General features: G+C 36.1%; 1 long non-coding RNA gene across 4 annotated transcripts in view; it reads right to left on the bottom strand.

Moving 5' to 3' along the window:
- Positions 1 to 18,605, bottom strand: part of LOC126951209 (uncharacterized) — a 267,072-nt gene that overhangs the window by 239,041 nt on the left and 9,426 nt on the right. For all 4 annotated transcript variants that reach the window (XR_007724388.1, XR_007724387.1, XR_007724385.1 and 1 more), the window contains one exon: positions 11,549 to 11,640. This is a non-coding gene — a long non-coding RNA (uncharacterized LOC126951209). The remainder of the gene's footprint in view (positions 1 to 11,548; positions 11,641 to 18,605) is intronic.

The following is an 18,605-nucleotide window of genomic DNA, read 5'->3' as shown; positions in this document are numbered from 1 at the left end:
AATTAAGTTGCCAGTTACATAGAGGAAAAAACTCACGATGAATAGTAATTTGAACAAGGCTGTACATAGCACTGCATTCACTAGTATAAGAATCTTGGATCTCATCTACCAGTGTTTAGAAGCGTATCAAGAGAGTATAGACAGTAGCTAGATAAGGTACTTACTAAACTTCTTTACATGACCTTTCTGTTGTTTCTTTATGAGTTTTCTGAATTAAAGCAATACACAACACATTTTGAGAGTAAAAGTAAACAGTATTTTTGGTTAAATTAACATGACTACTTTATCTAGATCTTTTGTTGACCCATGCTTCTCAATTTGGACTTTTTTTCTACTTATAAAAATGCCACACAGAAAACGTTGGAGTATAGATCTGTCATTTCCTTCCTTCCTTCCTTCTTTCCTTCCTTCCTTCCCTTTCTTTCTTCCTTCCTTCCTTCCTTCCTTCCCTTTCTTCCTTCCTTCCTTCCAAAGTAATATAACACAAAAGAAATAAAAGATGTGCTGTCTCATAGGAGATGAGACATGTCTATATAAGTCCTAGGAATTCTAATTTAATTTGCATACCAAGGACATCTAAAGGAGAAAAATGTATTCTAATTAGGGTCTGGCTTCTAATGTATTATAAAAGTAACTTGTTAAATGAGATTTTCTGTTTTACTGGAAAATTCTTTTTCATGAAATTATTGACTGAAGATTAGTCCTTGATAAGCAAATCAATTTTGTAATTCAAACATGGCGATAGAAATTCAATGCATTTTTCTTTTTTAAAATTGTATTTTATTTTGAGAAACAGTCTCACTCCATCACCCAGGCTGGAGTGCAGTGGCGTGATCTCGGCTCACTGCAACCTCCGCCTCCCAGGTTCAAGTGATTCTCATGCCTCAGCCTCCAAAGTAACTGAGATTACAGGCATGTGCCACCATGTCCAATTAATTTTTTCTATTTTTAGTAGAGACAGGGTTTCATTGTGTTGGTCAGACTGGTCTCAAACTCCTGGCTTCAAGTGATCCGCCCACCTCAGCCTTCCAAAGTGCTGAGATTACAGGCATGAGCCACCCCGCCCAGCCTCAATGCATTTTTTTTTTACAGTCATAGAGCAATGCCTATAATCATCCTTCATACATCTCAGATCAAAACAAATAATTCTATATTACAATAGGAGTGCCCTTAGACATTAAATAATAAATTCGCTAAAGGCATTATTTTATATATAGTTTGTGGCATAGTTACCTATGAAAATCTAATTGAAAAAAATAATAAATTGCAAAATAGATACTAAGGGTATAAGGACACATTAACTATGGATTAGAAAAACCTTCTTAAAGCAGACAGATTCTCAGAAAGTGTTGAAAGAGAATGGTGGTCACAAAGGTTGAGGTAAACATGATTTAGGTGAGTATATTTCATTACGTATATTAATGTAAGTTGTTGTAAGACCTCAAGTAAGACATATGAGAAATAAAAACACATCGGTGTACAACATGACAACTTTTCTTCACCAGCTGCGTTTGCTGAGAATCCAAATGACATCTCAGATGAGGGGGTGATGAAAGCCAAGGCAGAGAGATGTGAACAGGAAAGATGAGCATAAGAAAGGCAGAAGCCTTTCTAGGGAGACACAGGGACAGGAAAGAGAAGGACAGAGTACAAGAAGCAAGGAGGAGGAATTACATTTTTAAATGCATTACCAATTAAAAAAAAATTCAGTGTAAAAATAAAGGCTCTCTTTCTAACTAGTTTTGTGACTTTGGACAGCCGTTCCACTTCCTTGGCCTCAGATATTGGACAAAGTGACTTCCAGGTATTTACTGTTCTATTACTTAGTCATTCCACTATAGCTATGTTTATGTTCACATGTTATTTTTTACCTCACAGAATAATTGTTTTAATTCAGGTGAGTGCAACAGACACAGGTTAAACAGATGACAAAAGACTGAAGTGTTTTCTAAGATGAGCAAGAATGACGATGCCCAGTTAACTGGAGGATGCTTTTGCTTCAAACCAGAAACAAGTGGTAATAGGATATACAAGATTAAGGATACAAGTTAGTGAATGAACAGAATTACCTTCCTGCCATAATTACATATTTTTGTATCCTGTTTCTTACAGTAAGCAAGCATCTAAAGCACCCCTGGCTAAGCCTACCATAGAACTCTTCAAAATGTTTCTATTCATCAGCCAAATAGCAGTACATTATTTTCCCTTTTGTTTTATTGATGGCATATTTTAATCAACTTTATTGAAGTGTAATTTTCACAAATAAACTACACCCATGTTAAATGTACATTTCAATGAGTTTTTGCAAATGTATATACTACATAACCACCACTACAGTCAAGATATACTATATGCCCATCACCTCTGAAGCTCCTTGTGTCCTTTCTAAATCAGTGAGCTGTCCGCCTTCCCAGCCATGTTCCCGGGCAAACATTGACCTTCACTCTATCATTTAGATTAGCGTTGTCTTTTTCTATAGTTTCTTATAAATGTAATCATACAGTATGTACTCTTCAGAATCTGGCTACTTTTACTCAGCATAATATTTTAGAGATTCACCTATGGTGTTGCATATACCAGTATATTGTTCTGTTTCATTGATGAGTAACACTCCATGTTATAAATGTACCATTATTTGTTTATCTACCACCAACTGATGAACACCTGGGTTATTTCCATTTCTAGCAATTGGGAATAAGGTTGCTATGAACATTCATGCATCAGAGTCTCTGAACTTAACTTTTCATTTCTCTTGGATAAAAATCTAGGAGGAGAATTACTAAATCATATGTAAAGGGTATGTCAACCTTACAAGAAACTATCAAACTGTTTTCCAAAGTGATTGTACATGTATCCTGCCAAAATCAACATATGATAGTTCCAATGGTTCTACATCCTGGCTAGCACTTAGTATGGTGGTATAAATTTGGTCGTATAAATTTAGATAACCTAAAAGATGTGAAGCGGCATTTCATAATGGTTTTAATTTGCATTTCTCTGATGACTAATGATGTTGAGTATCTTTTCTTGTGCTTATTGGCCATTTGTATTTTGCTTCTCCTTCCTCTCCTTTGTGTCATTGCTGTTATTTATATTTTACTTCTACATGTCTTAAAAACTACCAAAGCACATCATTATTTTTACTTTAAGCAATCAAATACTTTTTAAAGATACTAAAAATTAAGGCAAAATATCCCCATATGTAAGCATATATTTATTATTGCCAGTGCTCTTCATTTCATTATGTTCATCCAAATTTCCAACTGATATGATTTCCTCTCTACATGAAGAACTTCCTTTAACATTTCTTGTGACTTAGGTCTGCTGAAAACAAATGTTTTCTATTTTTTTCCGAAAGTGTCTTTAATTTGATTTTATTCTGGGGAGGAATTTTGCTGTTTATAGACTTTTACATTGATAGCCTTTTAAAAATATATATTTCAGCACTTTATAGATGTCCTTCCATTGTTCTCTGCACACATAATTATAGATGAGAAATCTACTGTAAGTTTTATGTTTGTTTCTTTGTAATGTAATGTCTTTTTTCTTTAGTCGCTTTTTAAAAATATCATTTTCTAGTAGTTTTCAGAGATTTGATTATGAAGTACCTTGATGTGTTTATGTAAGCTTATCCTGTTTGGGGTACATTTAAGCTTTTGGGATCTGCAGATTTAAGTTTTCATCAGTTTTGGAAAATTTGGAGCCATCATTTCTTCACATATATTTTAGTGCCCCTACGATCCTCTTAGTCTGGATTTCTAATCATACCTATTTAAATAGGTCTGTATGATATTGTCCTCAGAGGTCACCAAGGCTCTGTTAGTTTTCTTTCCTTTCTCTCTTTTTGTTTTCAATAGGTTCTATACAATATATTCAAGTATGCTGATCTTTTCTGCCACACTATTCAATCTGCTATTACTCCTATCTGGAATTTTTTTTATATATTGTATTTTTTATTCCTATAAGTTCTATTTCATTTTTTTAACAATTTATGTTACTTCCCTCACTATGCTCATGTTTTTGTTTAATACTAAACATAATTATAGTGGCTATTTTAACATCTTTATGTGTTAATTCTAACAACATTGTCATTTTGGTACTTTTTCCTATTTACTGATCTGTATCCAGTTATGGGTATATTGTCCTTGTTCTTGGCATGTTTATTAATTTTTATTAGATGCTAAATATGGTAAATGTAGCATTCTTAAAAATCTAGATATTGTTTTCTTCCTTTACAGAATGAAACAACTTGAATATCAATTTCATAACTTTGAGACCTATTTATTTGCTTTGCTACAGACCGTCTAATAGTAGCTTCACTCCAGTGATGGTTCACTCCTGCTTGTAAGGCAGGACTCTAGGAGTCTCCACCAAATTTCCCAGATAATCATCAAGGACTTCATTCTGGATGATTAGAGCTCAAATGTCTTCCTGTCCTTTGTGAGCTCTGGGAATTTTTCAGTTTGCAACTCCATGGCCATCCTTAGGCCATCTTTGCAGAGCTTTATTCTATACATGGGCAGCTTAGTACTCAACAAAGATCAAAGAGGAGCCTATGCAGGTTTATGGAGCTCTCTTATTGAGTGCCCCCTTTTCCAAAACTTTGCTAGCTGCCTCAGATTCTCCAACTCTGGTCTCCATTTTCACAACTCATCAATGATTACAAGATCTGTTTGGATTTTCCTCCCTGTGCCAACAGTTAGAAATTGACTCTAAAAAGAAAGCCAAGACAATCATAGAGTTCGTAGTCGCTACCATTCTCAGAAGGATCACAACCCTGTGCTGTTTTTCTCCAACCACTAAAGATAGTTGTTTTATTATTTTGTTTAGTTGTCTGATTGTTTACTATGGAAAGTGAGAACTGGTCTTGGACACTTTGTTTTTAACCAAACTTTGATAAAGGACTTATTCCAGGGTGGGATTGCATAGTAAGTATGGACCCACACTAGGTGGAGTTTACATGGCAACTTCTCTTAGAAATTGCTACACATGGGCATTCAAATTGGTAATAAGGAAGTCAAACTGTTGCTGTTTGCTGATAACATGATCATATACCTAGAAAACCCAAAAGACTCATCCAAAAAGCTCCTAGAACTGGTAAATGAATTCAGCAGTTTCAGGATACAAAATTAACATACATAAATCAGTAGCTCTGCTATACACCAACAGCGACCAAGCTAAGAATCAAATCAAGAACTCAACCCCTTTCACAATAACTGCAAAAAAATAAAATAAAATACTTAGGAATATACTTAACCAAGCAGGTTAAAGATCTCTACAATGAAAACTACAAAACACTGCTGAAAGAAATCATAGATGAAACAAATGGAAAAACATCCCATGCTCATGGATGGGCAGAATCAATACTGTGAAAATGACCATACTGTCGGCTGGGCGTGGTGGCTCACACTTGTAATCCCAGCACTTTGGGAGGCCAAGGCGGGTGGATCATGAGGACAGGAGATCAAGACGATCCTGGCTAGCACAGTGAAACACCGTCTCTATTAAAAATACAAAAAAAGTTGCCACGCATGGTGGTGGGCGCCTGTAGTCCCAGCTACTCGGGAGGCTGAGGCAGGAGAATGGCATGAACCCAGGGGGCAGAGCTTGCAGTGAGCCGAGATCACGCCACTGCACTCCGACCTGGACGACAAAGCGAGACTTCGTCTCAAAAATAAATAAATAAATAAATAAATAAATAAATAAATAAAGGAAAAAAGAAAATGACCATACTGCCAAAAGCAATCTACAAATTCAATGCAATTCCCATGAAAATACCACCATTATTTTTCACAGAACTAGAAAATACAATTCTAAAATTCATATGGCACCAAAAAAAAGAACCCACATAGCCATAGTAAGCCTAAGCAAAATGAACAAATCCAAAGGCATCACATTACCTGACTTCAGACTATACTATGTAAAGTGTGTGAGGGGGTGAGGGATAAAAGACTACACATTAGGTAGAGTGTACACTGCTTGGGTGAGGGATCCATCAAAATCTCAGAAATCACCACTAAAGAACTTATTCATGTAACCAAACACCAGCTGTTTCCCAAAAACCTATTGGAATTTAAAGAAAAAGAAATTGCTATTGGAAGCAATGTCTTGTAATTACAACTTCAATATTTTAACAAAGACATTTACTGTTATACTATAACTGGTTGTAGATAATCACCTCTGGCCACACTAAGCCCAAAAGTACCATATATCAGAGACAACAAATATAGCCATTTAAATTTAATTTTATTTAACTGAAAGCCATTTTATAATAATTTAATTTAGCCAAAAAATTTGTAATTTTAGATTACATGTGCACACTGAAATTTATTATCACAGTACAGCCAAATTGTCACTTTGTTTTACCAGTGTGTGTATATATGTATACACATATTCAAATTGTGATGGCTTCATTAAGAATGCTAAGCCGTTTAAAGCATTCTCTGATTGTTTCTAATACTCCCAGATGGATTCCACCAATGTTTCCATTTAGGCAATCTGACATTCAGCTGTGTCACCTAGTGGCATCCAACATCCTTTCCTCATTTCATTGAACCTTACTGAAGAACCTAACGCCTGCTCCACTGACGGTGATACCAACCCAAAATCTGTGCCATGAATGCTGAATCCTAAAGATCTCAAAACCATTACACTTTGGGATTCCAAAGCAGAACTGGACTCTATGAAGAGTCAAGCAGGAATGGGTCTCAAAGTATCTCCAATATGTCCATAATATTACAAAATCTTTCATGCAAACAGGTTTTCCAAACATGCTTTTCTGTTCTAACCCCAAAGGTCCAATTCCAGTCCAAAGAGCTAGGCTGGGAGTATATTCCATGCCATCCCTTCCATCTTCCTGGTTGGCCCATTTTCTGTGATCCCTGCCTTCAACCAAATTTAGAGCTTGCTGGCAAAACAGATGCTGCATGCACACCAACAGGACATAGACTTACTGGTGTGTGAGTATGTGTGTGTGTGCGCGCACGTGTGTGTGTTCATGTGCAAGTGTGCATGTCTGTGTTTTGACTGGGGATGAAAGGGAGGCTATGGAATGTTTTATATTCCAAGAATATCTGCATCACAATCCAGATGGTGAAAAATACCTTTTAATAGGCCATTAAAAACTCACTGAAATTTCAGAAGCCATCAAAATGGTACCTACATAACTTATAGTTTATAATGTACACATTTTACTCTTTTAAATTCCTTTAGTATTTTCAAAATCCAAAGGATTCTGACATATCTTATAATAATTACCATTTTAAGACACTTAAAGTAAGCAACTTAGGCTGGGCGCAGTGGCACACGCCTGTAATCCCAGCACTTTGGGAGGCCAAGGTGGGAGAATTGCTGGAACCCAGGAGGTGGAGGTTGCAGTGACCTGAGATCACACCACTGCACTGCACCCTGAGTGACAAGAGTAAGACTCCATCCCCCAAAAACCAACAACAACAAAAAGTAAGCAATTTAGATGCTCACTAAGATGTCATTTTAACATAAATGAGTATAATGAGCCATAGCATGCACAAGTTAGAAGGCAAAAAAAAATTGTGAAAAATATGCTCAAGAAAATATACCACAGAAAATAACCTGGGGAACTATATAATAAATTCTACAATGCCAATAATTAAAGTAGATAAATATCAAACTCTACTATGCTATGTAAAATATGCAGAAGAGCATCTAACATCTATTTTGCAAAGCATTTACACAGCTTACAGAATATTTACAATTCATAATCATCTTTTGTTTTATTTAGAGATGAGGTCTTACTATGTTGTACAGGCTTGACTCAAACTTCTGGCTTCAAGCGATCCTCCCACCTCAGCTATCCAAGTAGATGGGACTACAGGCGTGCACCACCACACCCAGCCATAAGAATTTTTTCAATAATGCCTCTCCTATTAATGTTAGCCATGATTTGGTACATATAAGCTCCAAAAAGCTACAGTCATTTATTCAAGTAAATGACTTTATCAAAGTCATTGATTAAAATTTAAGTACACCGATAAAATGAAAATTTGTAACAATATATTTCCTCTTAAATGTGAGTAAGCTTAGTACAATCATACTAAGAAAACAAAATAATTTAATTGATAATAATCATGTTTTGGCAAAAAAAAAAAAGTCATCAGTACAATTACTCTATGATCACTAAAAAACTAGGAAAACAAGAGCATAATTAGGAAATCCTTTGTTCCAGGGCACAATGAGATGAACTTGCCTTATAAAGTCATTTATCACAACCCTAAATTGCATAAATTTAATGATAAAAGGTCCATGACCAAGTTTGCACTTGCAAATCATTTCAAGATACACTTCCTTTGTGGAGTGGGGAATAAACTTACATGCCAAAAAAATACATGAGATATAGAATAATCTTCAGAAAATGTAGCTAAGTCCATGTGAATGCTAGTAAGACTTTTTTAAAACATACAAAAAAATAAGGAAATAACAAATAGTTCCCTTAAACTTTTCAAGACTTTCCTTCACCAAACTTCCACTTAAGACTTTTCTCATACAACTGGAATAGATTTGTAATTTTTTCCCCTTATAATTCTCTTTGATGACCTCCAGATTCTAGGATAGCACATTCCGCCAAGCATTTTAAGTGCACATTCATTTTGTTACATTGAAAAAACCCTAAAGGTTCAAATTCTATATAATTAAGTATATTCCTCATCTCATGGTTCAATTAATTTCACTCGCCATAAAGCATATGTGAGTCTCTTCCAGCCACTTCCTATTTCATTTATTTCAACTCCCAGAAAACCGGCTCCTTCTTAACCCACACTTCCAGATCACCCTATTTCCTTATACTTCACTGTTCCCCTATCCCCCTTCTATATATGTAGTATATATAACCTATATATAGTATAGATATATATACTTATATATATAGATTATTACTTTTATTTTCATTTTATAGTTGAGAAAGATTATTACTTTTATTTTCATCTTATAGTTGAAAACGTGAGCACTTACTATGTGTCAGGTTCTATTCTAAGCACTGGGGATGAGGCATTGAACAAAACAGATAAAACTTCCTGTTCTTTAGGAGCTTGAATGCTGTCGGGGGTCACGTGACTAGAGTATTTGAGATGGGAATCAAACCAGCTCTTCCTACAGCAGTGTGGGTAAAGCTTCAGAACATTATGTTAAGCAAAGAAGCCAGACAAAAAGACTATATGCTGTCAGATTCCGTTTATATGTAGATCAAGAACCAATCAGTCATCCTAATCAATGGTGATAGAACTCAGAACTGTCACTTCCTTAGCAGGGGAGAGTGGATGGCAATGGACTAGAAGGGTGTACAAAGGAACATTCGAAAATGATGGCAGTGTTCTGTATGTTGATTAGAGTGATGATTACCCAGTTGTAGACATTTGTCAGGATCCATCAAGCTCTACCCTTGAGATCTGTGCATTTTACTACATGTGATTATGGCTTAAAAATATAGTAAAAAGTTTTCAAACTCCTATCCTCACAACCATACTTTCTCTTCATTTATCAAAGGCTTCAACAACCTCTAAAGTATTTTTTTTTTTTTTTTTTTGTATTTTACAGATGAAAACAGGATCCTGACAGTTCAGCCTGCTCTCTAGCATTCATTAACATGCCACAGTCTATCAGGCAGATGATTTCACTTTTGTTTATCACCTTGCACCAAATTCAGCTTTAAATACTTACCCTTTGCTAATTTTTAAATTGTGTTCCCAGCCCTTTTCTCAAGCTTCATTTTATTTTAGTCTCTAGTCTTCCTAACTCTTGCTTCATTTGTCTTAGGTTATGTTCGTGTTCTTCCATTTGATATGGACATGTGTGCTTAGTATGGTAATTTGATGTGCAATAAACATTGGTTTATTTAGTTTTCTCCTGTTTTTCACTTCCATTGTGATCTATCGTGTCTTGCTGTTTCTAGTCAGTTGACCACACTTAGTTTCTCCTTCCTGTAATCTGCTGTCCAAGTAAACAACTGCTTCACTTTTATGATTATGAGGGGTTCACTTAAGGTTCTCCCTTACTTCCAAGTTTTGAACCTGCTCTTTCTGATTAGTTTGAAAGAATACCAGAACACTGCTTCCCTCAATATATACACTTTCTTCTTATAAATGAAAATTTCAGCAAACACTCTGCTTTTAGTAGACTAACTCCTCCACCAGCTGTCCAAACATTTGAAACTCCTGCTTCTCAACTATGTCTTGCCTTAGTGCTACTATTATTCACAGCTCCCTTCAGGATAAGAGGTCTATAGTATATATCCTCACAAACATACCTTTGGTTTCTCTCTCCAATGGAGAGAGAATATTCAGAAAATCATAATTGGAGGGGCTTCTTAACACTGTTTCCTCCTTTTCTATTAAATCCACTTTCTAAAGAGAAAAATTATAACAACATATATTTATTCAAGTATAAATAAGTTCATTATGTTATTATTGACCCTATTTCAATGATATCTATGGGAATTATATTTCCTTGCTTGTTGTTACTTTTTAAATTATTTATAAGTGTATATATGTGAGAATAAATAGTGGTAAGTTTTAATCTGACACTATTACATTAATAGTATCAAACAAGTTAAATATCATTTTGAATGATATGGTTTTGATAATACAGCATAAGATTTTGAAGTAATATGAATATAGGAACTTTTATAATACTTTAAATAAAATCTACCATTTTAAGTTAAAATTCAATACAATTATTAATATTCACATAATGCATTCATATATACACATATACATATTATATGTATGCATATATGTAATATCTTAGCTACACCTCTAATGATTAGAAAGATAGGGGAAAGAATCCATTCTGAGAAAGAAAATTGTGCTATTGGGTGATGAGCAGAGTCCTCAGAGAATAAAACAAAACAGTTCATTTCTGTCTCTATCAATTCGTTTATCAATTCCCACCATGTCTGTCTTCAAAGTGCTTTTTTGCCTCTGTTACTTCCCCTAGGGTCCCAGTTCTCATACAAGAAGAGAGGATAGCACTGGGACCTCTAGATTCCTTTTCTTAGCTTGGACTGCAACAACAAAGTATCAGAGACTAGATGGCTTAAACAACAGACACTTATTTTCTCATAGTCCTAGAGGCTGAGAAGTTCAAGATCAGAGCACCAGCATGGCCAGGTTCCTAGTGAAGGCTCTCCTCTTGGCTCACCATATGGCTGGCTGCCTTCTCGCTGTATCATCACACAGCAGAGGCGAAAATCTTGTGTCTCTTCCTCTTCTTATAAGGACATGAATCCCATCATGGGGACTCTACCTTCATGATATCATCTAAACCTAATTATCGCCCAATGGGCCCACCTCCTAATACCATTACATTGGGCGTTAAGGCTTCAACATATGAAACTGGGGGAGACACAAACATTTCTTTTATGATACTCTCCAATTCCTTTAGAAACCTAGAAATAATTCAGCTACAAGACACTACTTTCTCTTACACTGCCACCTCTTAAAGCTCTAGTGTATTGTTATCCTCACCATGCTGGACGTTCTGCAGCTGCTCTGCAAATACACTCCCCATCCTTCCCTACCTTGCTCAGTGCCGCAGAGAGCTAGCCTTGTGGGCTGCGTCCAGAGTGCCCCTGATCTTAGTCTTCTAGCTGGGTCTGGCCAAGTAGAGGCCCTGCAAAAGATCAGAGTAAAGAAGGAGAATGAATCTTAGTTTTTCCCTCAAGGGCCCACCAGTATCTGTATCTCTCTTCCGAAGGCCACACTATCAGGTGAATTTTGGGTTCAGGTCACCAGCCCTTACTCTGCCCTTCAGGCCCATGGTTGGTAACTGCCCCCGGCTGGTGCTGGTGCTTCCTCTTACCTGTCCCACATCCTTGAAAATACCCGCTCATTGCACTCCCCTCAATGATAACACCCATTTCCATTCAGGACTTTGTCTGTGTACAGAGTCCCTGTCTCCTTTCTCCATATCACCCCAAATCTCCTCCTGTTAGCCCAGTTTATCATGATCCTGTGCCCCAAAGGCGGTAGGGCAAGTGCCAAGCCACAAAGAAGGGTCAAGGGCAGGAACACCCCACACTGCCTCATGAAGGAGTGGCTTGCATGAGTAATAAATTCAAGTCACACAATAAACAGAGATCTATATATGGATGGACGTTATTAAGAGTTAAAAACTGACCATATTTGGCTTGAAAATATGAAAATCTTACCCAAGTTTAAAGCTTTGCCTCTCAGCTGCCAAAACAAACATTGCAGTATACTTACCAACTTCCAACTCTTATAATGTTAGAATGTAATCACTTCTCTGAAGTTTTACCTGCTATAATTTAGGCATAACTAGGTTTTTCTTTTAACTTGAAAAATATGCTTTTAAATGGCCTTTATTGTATTGACGAGACAATTAAGAAATGATAAGAATCACTCTGAGGGGGAAATCAAGGGCTCTCGAAGAAGGTTCTGAAAAGCAGGCTTGGTTCAAGTCTCATCTCACTGGAATCATTGAGAAGCATCTTCTGGGATCACTTTCAGAAGCAGAATGCACTCAGAGACTAAACAGCTGCAGGTTCTATTTGCTCCTCCATTCCCCCCAACTCCAAGAGTTTTAGATAAAATTAGGTTCAAAATTAATATAATGGACAGCATAAAATGGAAAAGTAAGTAACAGAAAAGAAACCTGAGGGGTTGGAAAGTATCCTATCTTGGTCCATAGCAATGTTTTATTTTTATTTTCAATATCCACTGAGTTTGGAAAAACATGCCGCTTTGTAAATTTCTAGGTTGACATATAAAATATCTTCTTCATCACAGTTTAAATAGCTGCACAGACAGAAATTTCCAGAATATTATAAATACTAGCATTACCCTTTTAAGTATAGCCAATAAAATATAAATATTACATCAATATAATGCCATCATCATCTATTTTATAAACATATGAGCAAATACGTGATCAACTTTTCAAGTATCAAAAATTTGACTTGGTCCTTTTTATCCTCAAAACAATTATTCTATGTGATTTCTCCTACAAAATCTATAATAGAATATTATTTTAAAGTAATTTTTATTGTACTTTAAGTTCTGGGATACATGTGCAGAACATGCAGGTTTGTTACATAGGTATACATGTGCCATGGTGGTTTGCTGCACCCATCAACCCATCATCTACATTAGGTACTTCTCCTAATGCTATCCCTCCCCTTGTCCCCTACTCTCTGACAGGCCCTGGTGTGTGATGTTCCCCTCCCTGTGTCCATGAATTCTGATTGTTCAGTTCCCACTTATGAGTCAGAACATGCGGTGTTTGGTTTTCTGTTCTTGTGTTAGTTTGCTAAGAATGATGGCTTCCAGCTTCATCCATGTCCCTGCAAAGGACACAAACTCATTATTTTTTATGGTCGCATAGTGTTCCCTGGTGTACATGTGCCCCATTTTCTTTATACAGTCTATATTTAATGCTAAAAGTATTTTTGATCACCTTAGCATATTTCTCTGCCACAAAAATATGTCTATAAAATGAAATTAATTTATGCTGCCTATGATAATAACACCTAAGAAATATATGTTTCCTTCTGGAGTATTGTTTTAATTATTAGTAGTACACAATAATAAATAATAGTAATTACTATTAAAAAATAGTAATAGTACAATTTATTTATCAATTAAAAATAAATTTTAAACTGTAATAATAGTATATAATTGATCAAGAAATTATAAATAGCTCACAAATTTTGGTGAATAATTGCTAAACATAAAAAGAATAATGTATTGGAAATGTTTATTTTAACGAGCTGGATTAGAGGTAGTACTCATGTACTTTGATTGAAGAAGATTTTACTGCCAGTCCTATTGTAATTTCTCCTTTCCCCACTCTTCCTCCTGGAGGCTTTTACACTACTGAGTACAGCAGTGTGGTAAGTTCAGGATGGGTCTACATGTCTTTATAATTCTTTATATTTCTGTATAAAATGGGAAAGGAGCAAGTTTTTTTCTTTTTTTTTTTTTTTTTTTTTTCTTTTTTTTTTAAGACAGGTTCTTTTTCTGTCTCCCAGTCTGGAGTCTGCAGCCTTGACCGCCTAGGTTTAAGCCATCCTCCATCTTCCCACCTCAGCTTCCTGGGTACCTGGAAGCACAGGTACACACAACCACGCCCAGCATTTTTGTTGTTGTTGTTGTTTGTTTTGTTTTGTTTTGTTTTGTTTAGAGAAATGGAGTCTCATTATGTTGTCAGAGCTGGTCTTAAACTCCTGGCTTCAAGCAATCCTCCCGCCTTGGCCTCTCAACGTACTAAAATTACAGGCACGAGCCACTGTGCGTAGCAGAAAGGAGCAAATTTGAAAAAAAAAAAAAAAAAAAAAAAAGGAAAACCAGACACAGATCAGTTAACTGTGATCTGTTAATTTACCAGATAAATTAATTTTGATAAAGAGCATATAGGGAAGTCAAACAAATGAAAACTGATTCCCTTAAAACTACGTTTCAGTGAGCTGAGATCATATCATTGCAGTCCAGCTTGGGCAACCGAGCCAGATGCTGTCTCAAAAAAACCAAACGAAAACAACAACAACAAAAACAACTACTTTTGCTCATATGCTCCTTGGTTAGCTTCCAAATATCTTCCAATGGAATCTATCTATGTTATTTTATTTGTCCTGTTTGCAGACATGAGAAAAACTCCCCACATAACCCTCTGAAACAGCAGCACACGGCCCCATGCAACACACTCCCCACCACAGGGAATTGTCCAATTCCGTTATCTTAGAGATGCTGTTTCACTTAATCAACAGATTCTGTTAATCTATGAATTAAAAAATCATTTGGTAAAATCTCAATTACTCAAATACTGGTAAAATTTATTCTTTGGCCAGGCTTGGTGGCTCACGCCTGTAATCCTAGTACTTTGGGAGGCCGAGGCGGGCGGATCACGAGGTCAGGAGATGGAGACCATCCTGGCCAACATGGTCTCTACTAAAAACACGAAAACAAAATTAGCCGGGTGAGGTGGCGGGAGCCTGTAGTTCCAGCTACCCTGGAGACTGAGGCAGGAGAATGACGTGAACCCGGGAGGCGGAGTTTGCAGTGAGCAGAAATCGCGCCACTGCACCCCAGCCTGGGCGATAGAGCAAGACTCTGTCACAGATAAAAAAAAAAAAAAAAAAAAAAAAAAAAAAAAAGGTTTATTCTTTGTCAATATTGCTTCAGTTATTTTCTTTTTAACTTTAAGACAATTTAAATCAGCCCAGCAAAAATGAGCAATTAACTGAATCAGTCAATAAGCCAATCTTTATTGAGCCCAAACTACATATTCAATTTTGTATTAGATCCTGATAAGGTTTCAAAATAAATAAGAGGCATAGACCTTATCTTCTACAGGTTTTCTGGAGAAAAGAGTATCATGCCACCAGAAAAGATATAATTAATAACGCAATACACTGTAAGTTCATTCCCACATGACAAATCCAGGGGAAAGAAATAACTATGGAATATTAAGTATATAAAATGAAATAAGAATTTTCATAGTGGAGAAAATGTTTTAGGTAAAAACTATTCAACTTTTAGCTTAGACATCTGATGTTGCTTTTTGAATGGCATATATGTTGGCTAACATCTTGTACAAAAATGCAATTTATAATTAGTGATTACAAAAATGTAAACCAATAAAATACCATTTCTCATCCACTAGGATGGCTATAATTTAAAAAACACATTGTAACAAATATTGATGGGGACGTGGAAAACATGCTAGTGGGAATGTAAAATGGTGCAGTCACTTTGGAAAACAGCCTGGCAGTTCCTCAAAAGATTAAACATAGGGTTAACATGATTCACTCCTAGGTATATATCCAAGAGAAATGAAAACAAGTGTGTATTTAAAAACGTATATACAAATGTTCAAAGCAGCATTATTTGTAATAACCCAAAAGTGGAAATAACCAAATTAGCTGATGAATAGATAGCATTGCTAAAAAGGAATATTATTGACCAATAAACCTTGGAAACGTTAGGCTAAGTGAAAAACATCAGTCACAGAAACCACATATTGTATGAATTCATTTATAGAAAACGCCCAGAATAGGCAAATCTATACAGACAGAAAGTAGCTCAGTGGTTGCCTAGGACAGGAGGAGATGGAAAGCTCGGGTGATGTTAGCTAATAGGTTTGGATTTCTTTTGGGGTAATAAAACTGTTTTAAAATTTATTTTGGTGACTGATGGTTGTACAACTCTGTGAATAGACTAAAACTATATTGTACACTTTAAATTTGTAAATTATATGTTAGATGAATTACAGCTCAATAAAGCTGTTATTTAAAAAAAAGAAATATAAATATGTTAAATATTTTTCTGTATTGATTCCAACTTTCACTTAGTCTATTCTCCTAAATCATTCAAACTGCATACATTTCCTTCTGTGATTTTAGTCTGGCATTTTTGAGGCGTTTCAGAGCTATTTGGGTAGAACCTGCAGCCATGTGGGTGGCTGTTTCCCTGGCTGGAGCTCCAGGGTCAGCCCACTCCCCTTGGAGAGGCATGAGCCACTCCCATGGACTTGGAACACTATCCACCTGTTTTCTCCGGCCCCCCACTTTTCTTTGTTGTTGAAGAACTAGCAAAGTCCTGACTATCCAAGTTTCTCAAATTAATTCGAACTTTCTGGTGTTATCAATCAGAAAATCAGTAGGGAAAAATTCTAAACAATAATTGGCCCACAACTAACTTTTTATTTGCCTTTGAAATAATTTATGTGCTTTTAATCACAGATTGAAATTATAATTCCACTTCAGATACAATATGAGTACTCCCATTGCAGAATGTTCGCACTGAAGAGGGTTGAAAGAAAACTATCTGAGGCATTTCTAGTATTCAGGGGAAAGCAACGACGTTTGTTTGTGAATCACCATAAAATGCAGATAATACCTCATATGCAGATAATAAAAGATTCATGATTTGATCTTTGAGCTTCCAGAATGATAACACCTCACTGTGTAGAAAAATAAAGTCAACCATATTATGCAAGCACACACCTTAAATATTTTATTATTGAAAAATTCCTTTCAAATAAGTGTGATATCTCGCTGGATGAGTCCAGGATGACATATAAAGAAATGTGGGTTTATAGCCTAGACTTAACATTTAATAACCATGGAAACTTTGTCAAATCTGTGAACTTCCCTGAGCCTCAGTTTCTTTGTCTCTAATATGGGTGTAATAGCAATAACCCAGCCTGCTCACAAGATAGCTCTTAGGAGCAATGTAAAAGTACTTGCAGAAAAGTGTAAAAGATGTGTATAATATTAAGAATTATTATTCAGAAGAGCAAATTGGACCTTATTCAGTATGACGCCCCCTCCCCTCCCTTTGGTTGCCTTATTTGTAAGCATTGACCTTCTAAGTAGGCTAAAATTTATTGAGTATCTTTTCTGAAAATTACAGAGCTAAACATTGTCTCAGGCACTTTGTTTTATTCTTACGTTTCTACCATTTGCCAATGAACAACCCAAGGATAAGAGAGATTGACTAACAACCAAATTTATACCTGAGTTTTAGATCAGAAATTAAAACCTAACTCTACACTTAACACTTTTTTTCTACTACACCATACTTTTGGGGGCAATTCTCTTTTCTGTAATCTCCTGAACAACCCCCATTCCTTTAAAACACTCACATTAGAGGATCCACCATCCATAGCTCCTGAAAAGGGAAGAAGATGATCTGAAGGTGATTATCAAGCTAGGGTAGCGATAGGTCCTAATTTGCCTAGGACAGTCCTGTATAGGCTGATTGCAATTCTCCTGATGTAATTGTGATGTAATTATCAACAATGCCTCCCTCTCGTTTTACTCTCATAAAAGTTTTGGTTTGAATATGAGGTGGTAACACTGACACTTCACCATGAAGGTTAACCAGAATCACCAAGAAATTACATATGTATTTCTCCACTGTCATCCCTATATATCAAAGTCATAGATTTCTAAACGTGCTAAAGATTTTCTTTAGCTGGGTGCGATGGCTCACGCCTGTAATCCCAGCACTTTGGAAGGCCGAAGCAGGCAGATCACTTGAGGTCAGGAGTTCAAGACCAGCCTAGCCAACATGGTGAAATCCTATCTCTACTTAAAAAAATACAAAAACTAGCCAGGCATTTTGGCACATGCCTGTAATCCCAGTTACTCAGGAGGCTGACATGATAGAATCACTTAAACCCGGGAGGCAGAGGTTGCAGTGAGCCGAGATCGCGCCACTACACTCCAGCCTGGGTGACAGAGGAGACTCCATCTTAAATAAATAAATAAATAAAAAATAAATAAATGGAAAAGAAAAAAGAAAGATCTCTTTAAGTTATGTAGTTAGCTTATGTAATAAGCTTTATGTACATGTCTGAAGAAGATAAAGGCATGGTGAATAATTAGACTGAAGAGACAGGAAAGGCAGGATAAATAGTACATAAATGAAGAACTGTGAGACAGCATGTGTTAACATACTCAGAGAAAAATAATCTACTGGCTGATAATAAGATACGTTAAAAGGCAGTTTGGAAAAGCAAGATATTTCCTCCAGCATTTGATGTTGTTTCTTCCTAGGAGGCAAGTAGAGTGGGTAAGAGTGCATTTTTCATTCCCCAAAGAGACATTTTAGCAA

Source organism: Macaca thibetana, chromosome 3, assembly GCF_024542745.1.
Source record: "Macaca thibetana thibetana isolate TM-01 chromosome 3, ASM2454274v1, whole genome shotgun sequence".
In the NCBI taxonomy this organism is placed as follows: domain Eukaryota; kingdom Metazoa; phylum Chordata; class Mammalia; order Primates; family Cercopithecidae; genus Macaca; species Macaca thibetana.
Note: the sequence above shows the minus strand (reverse complement) of the source record. Positions and strands in the feature narration are given on the sequence as shown.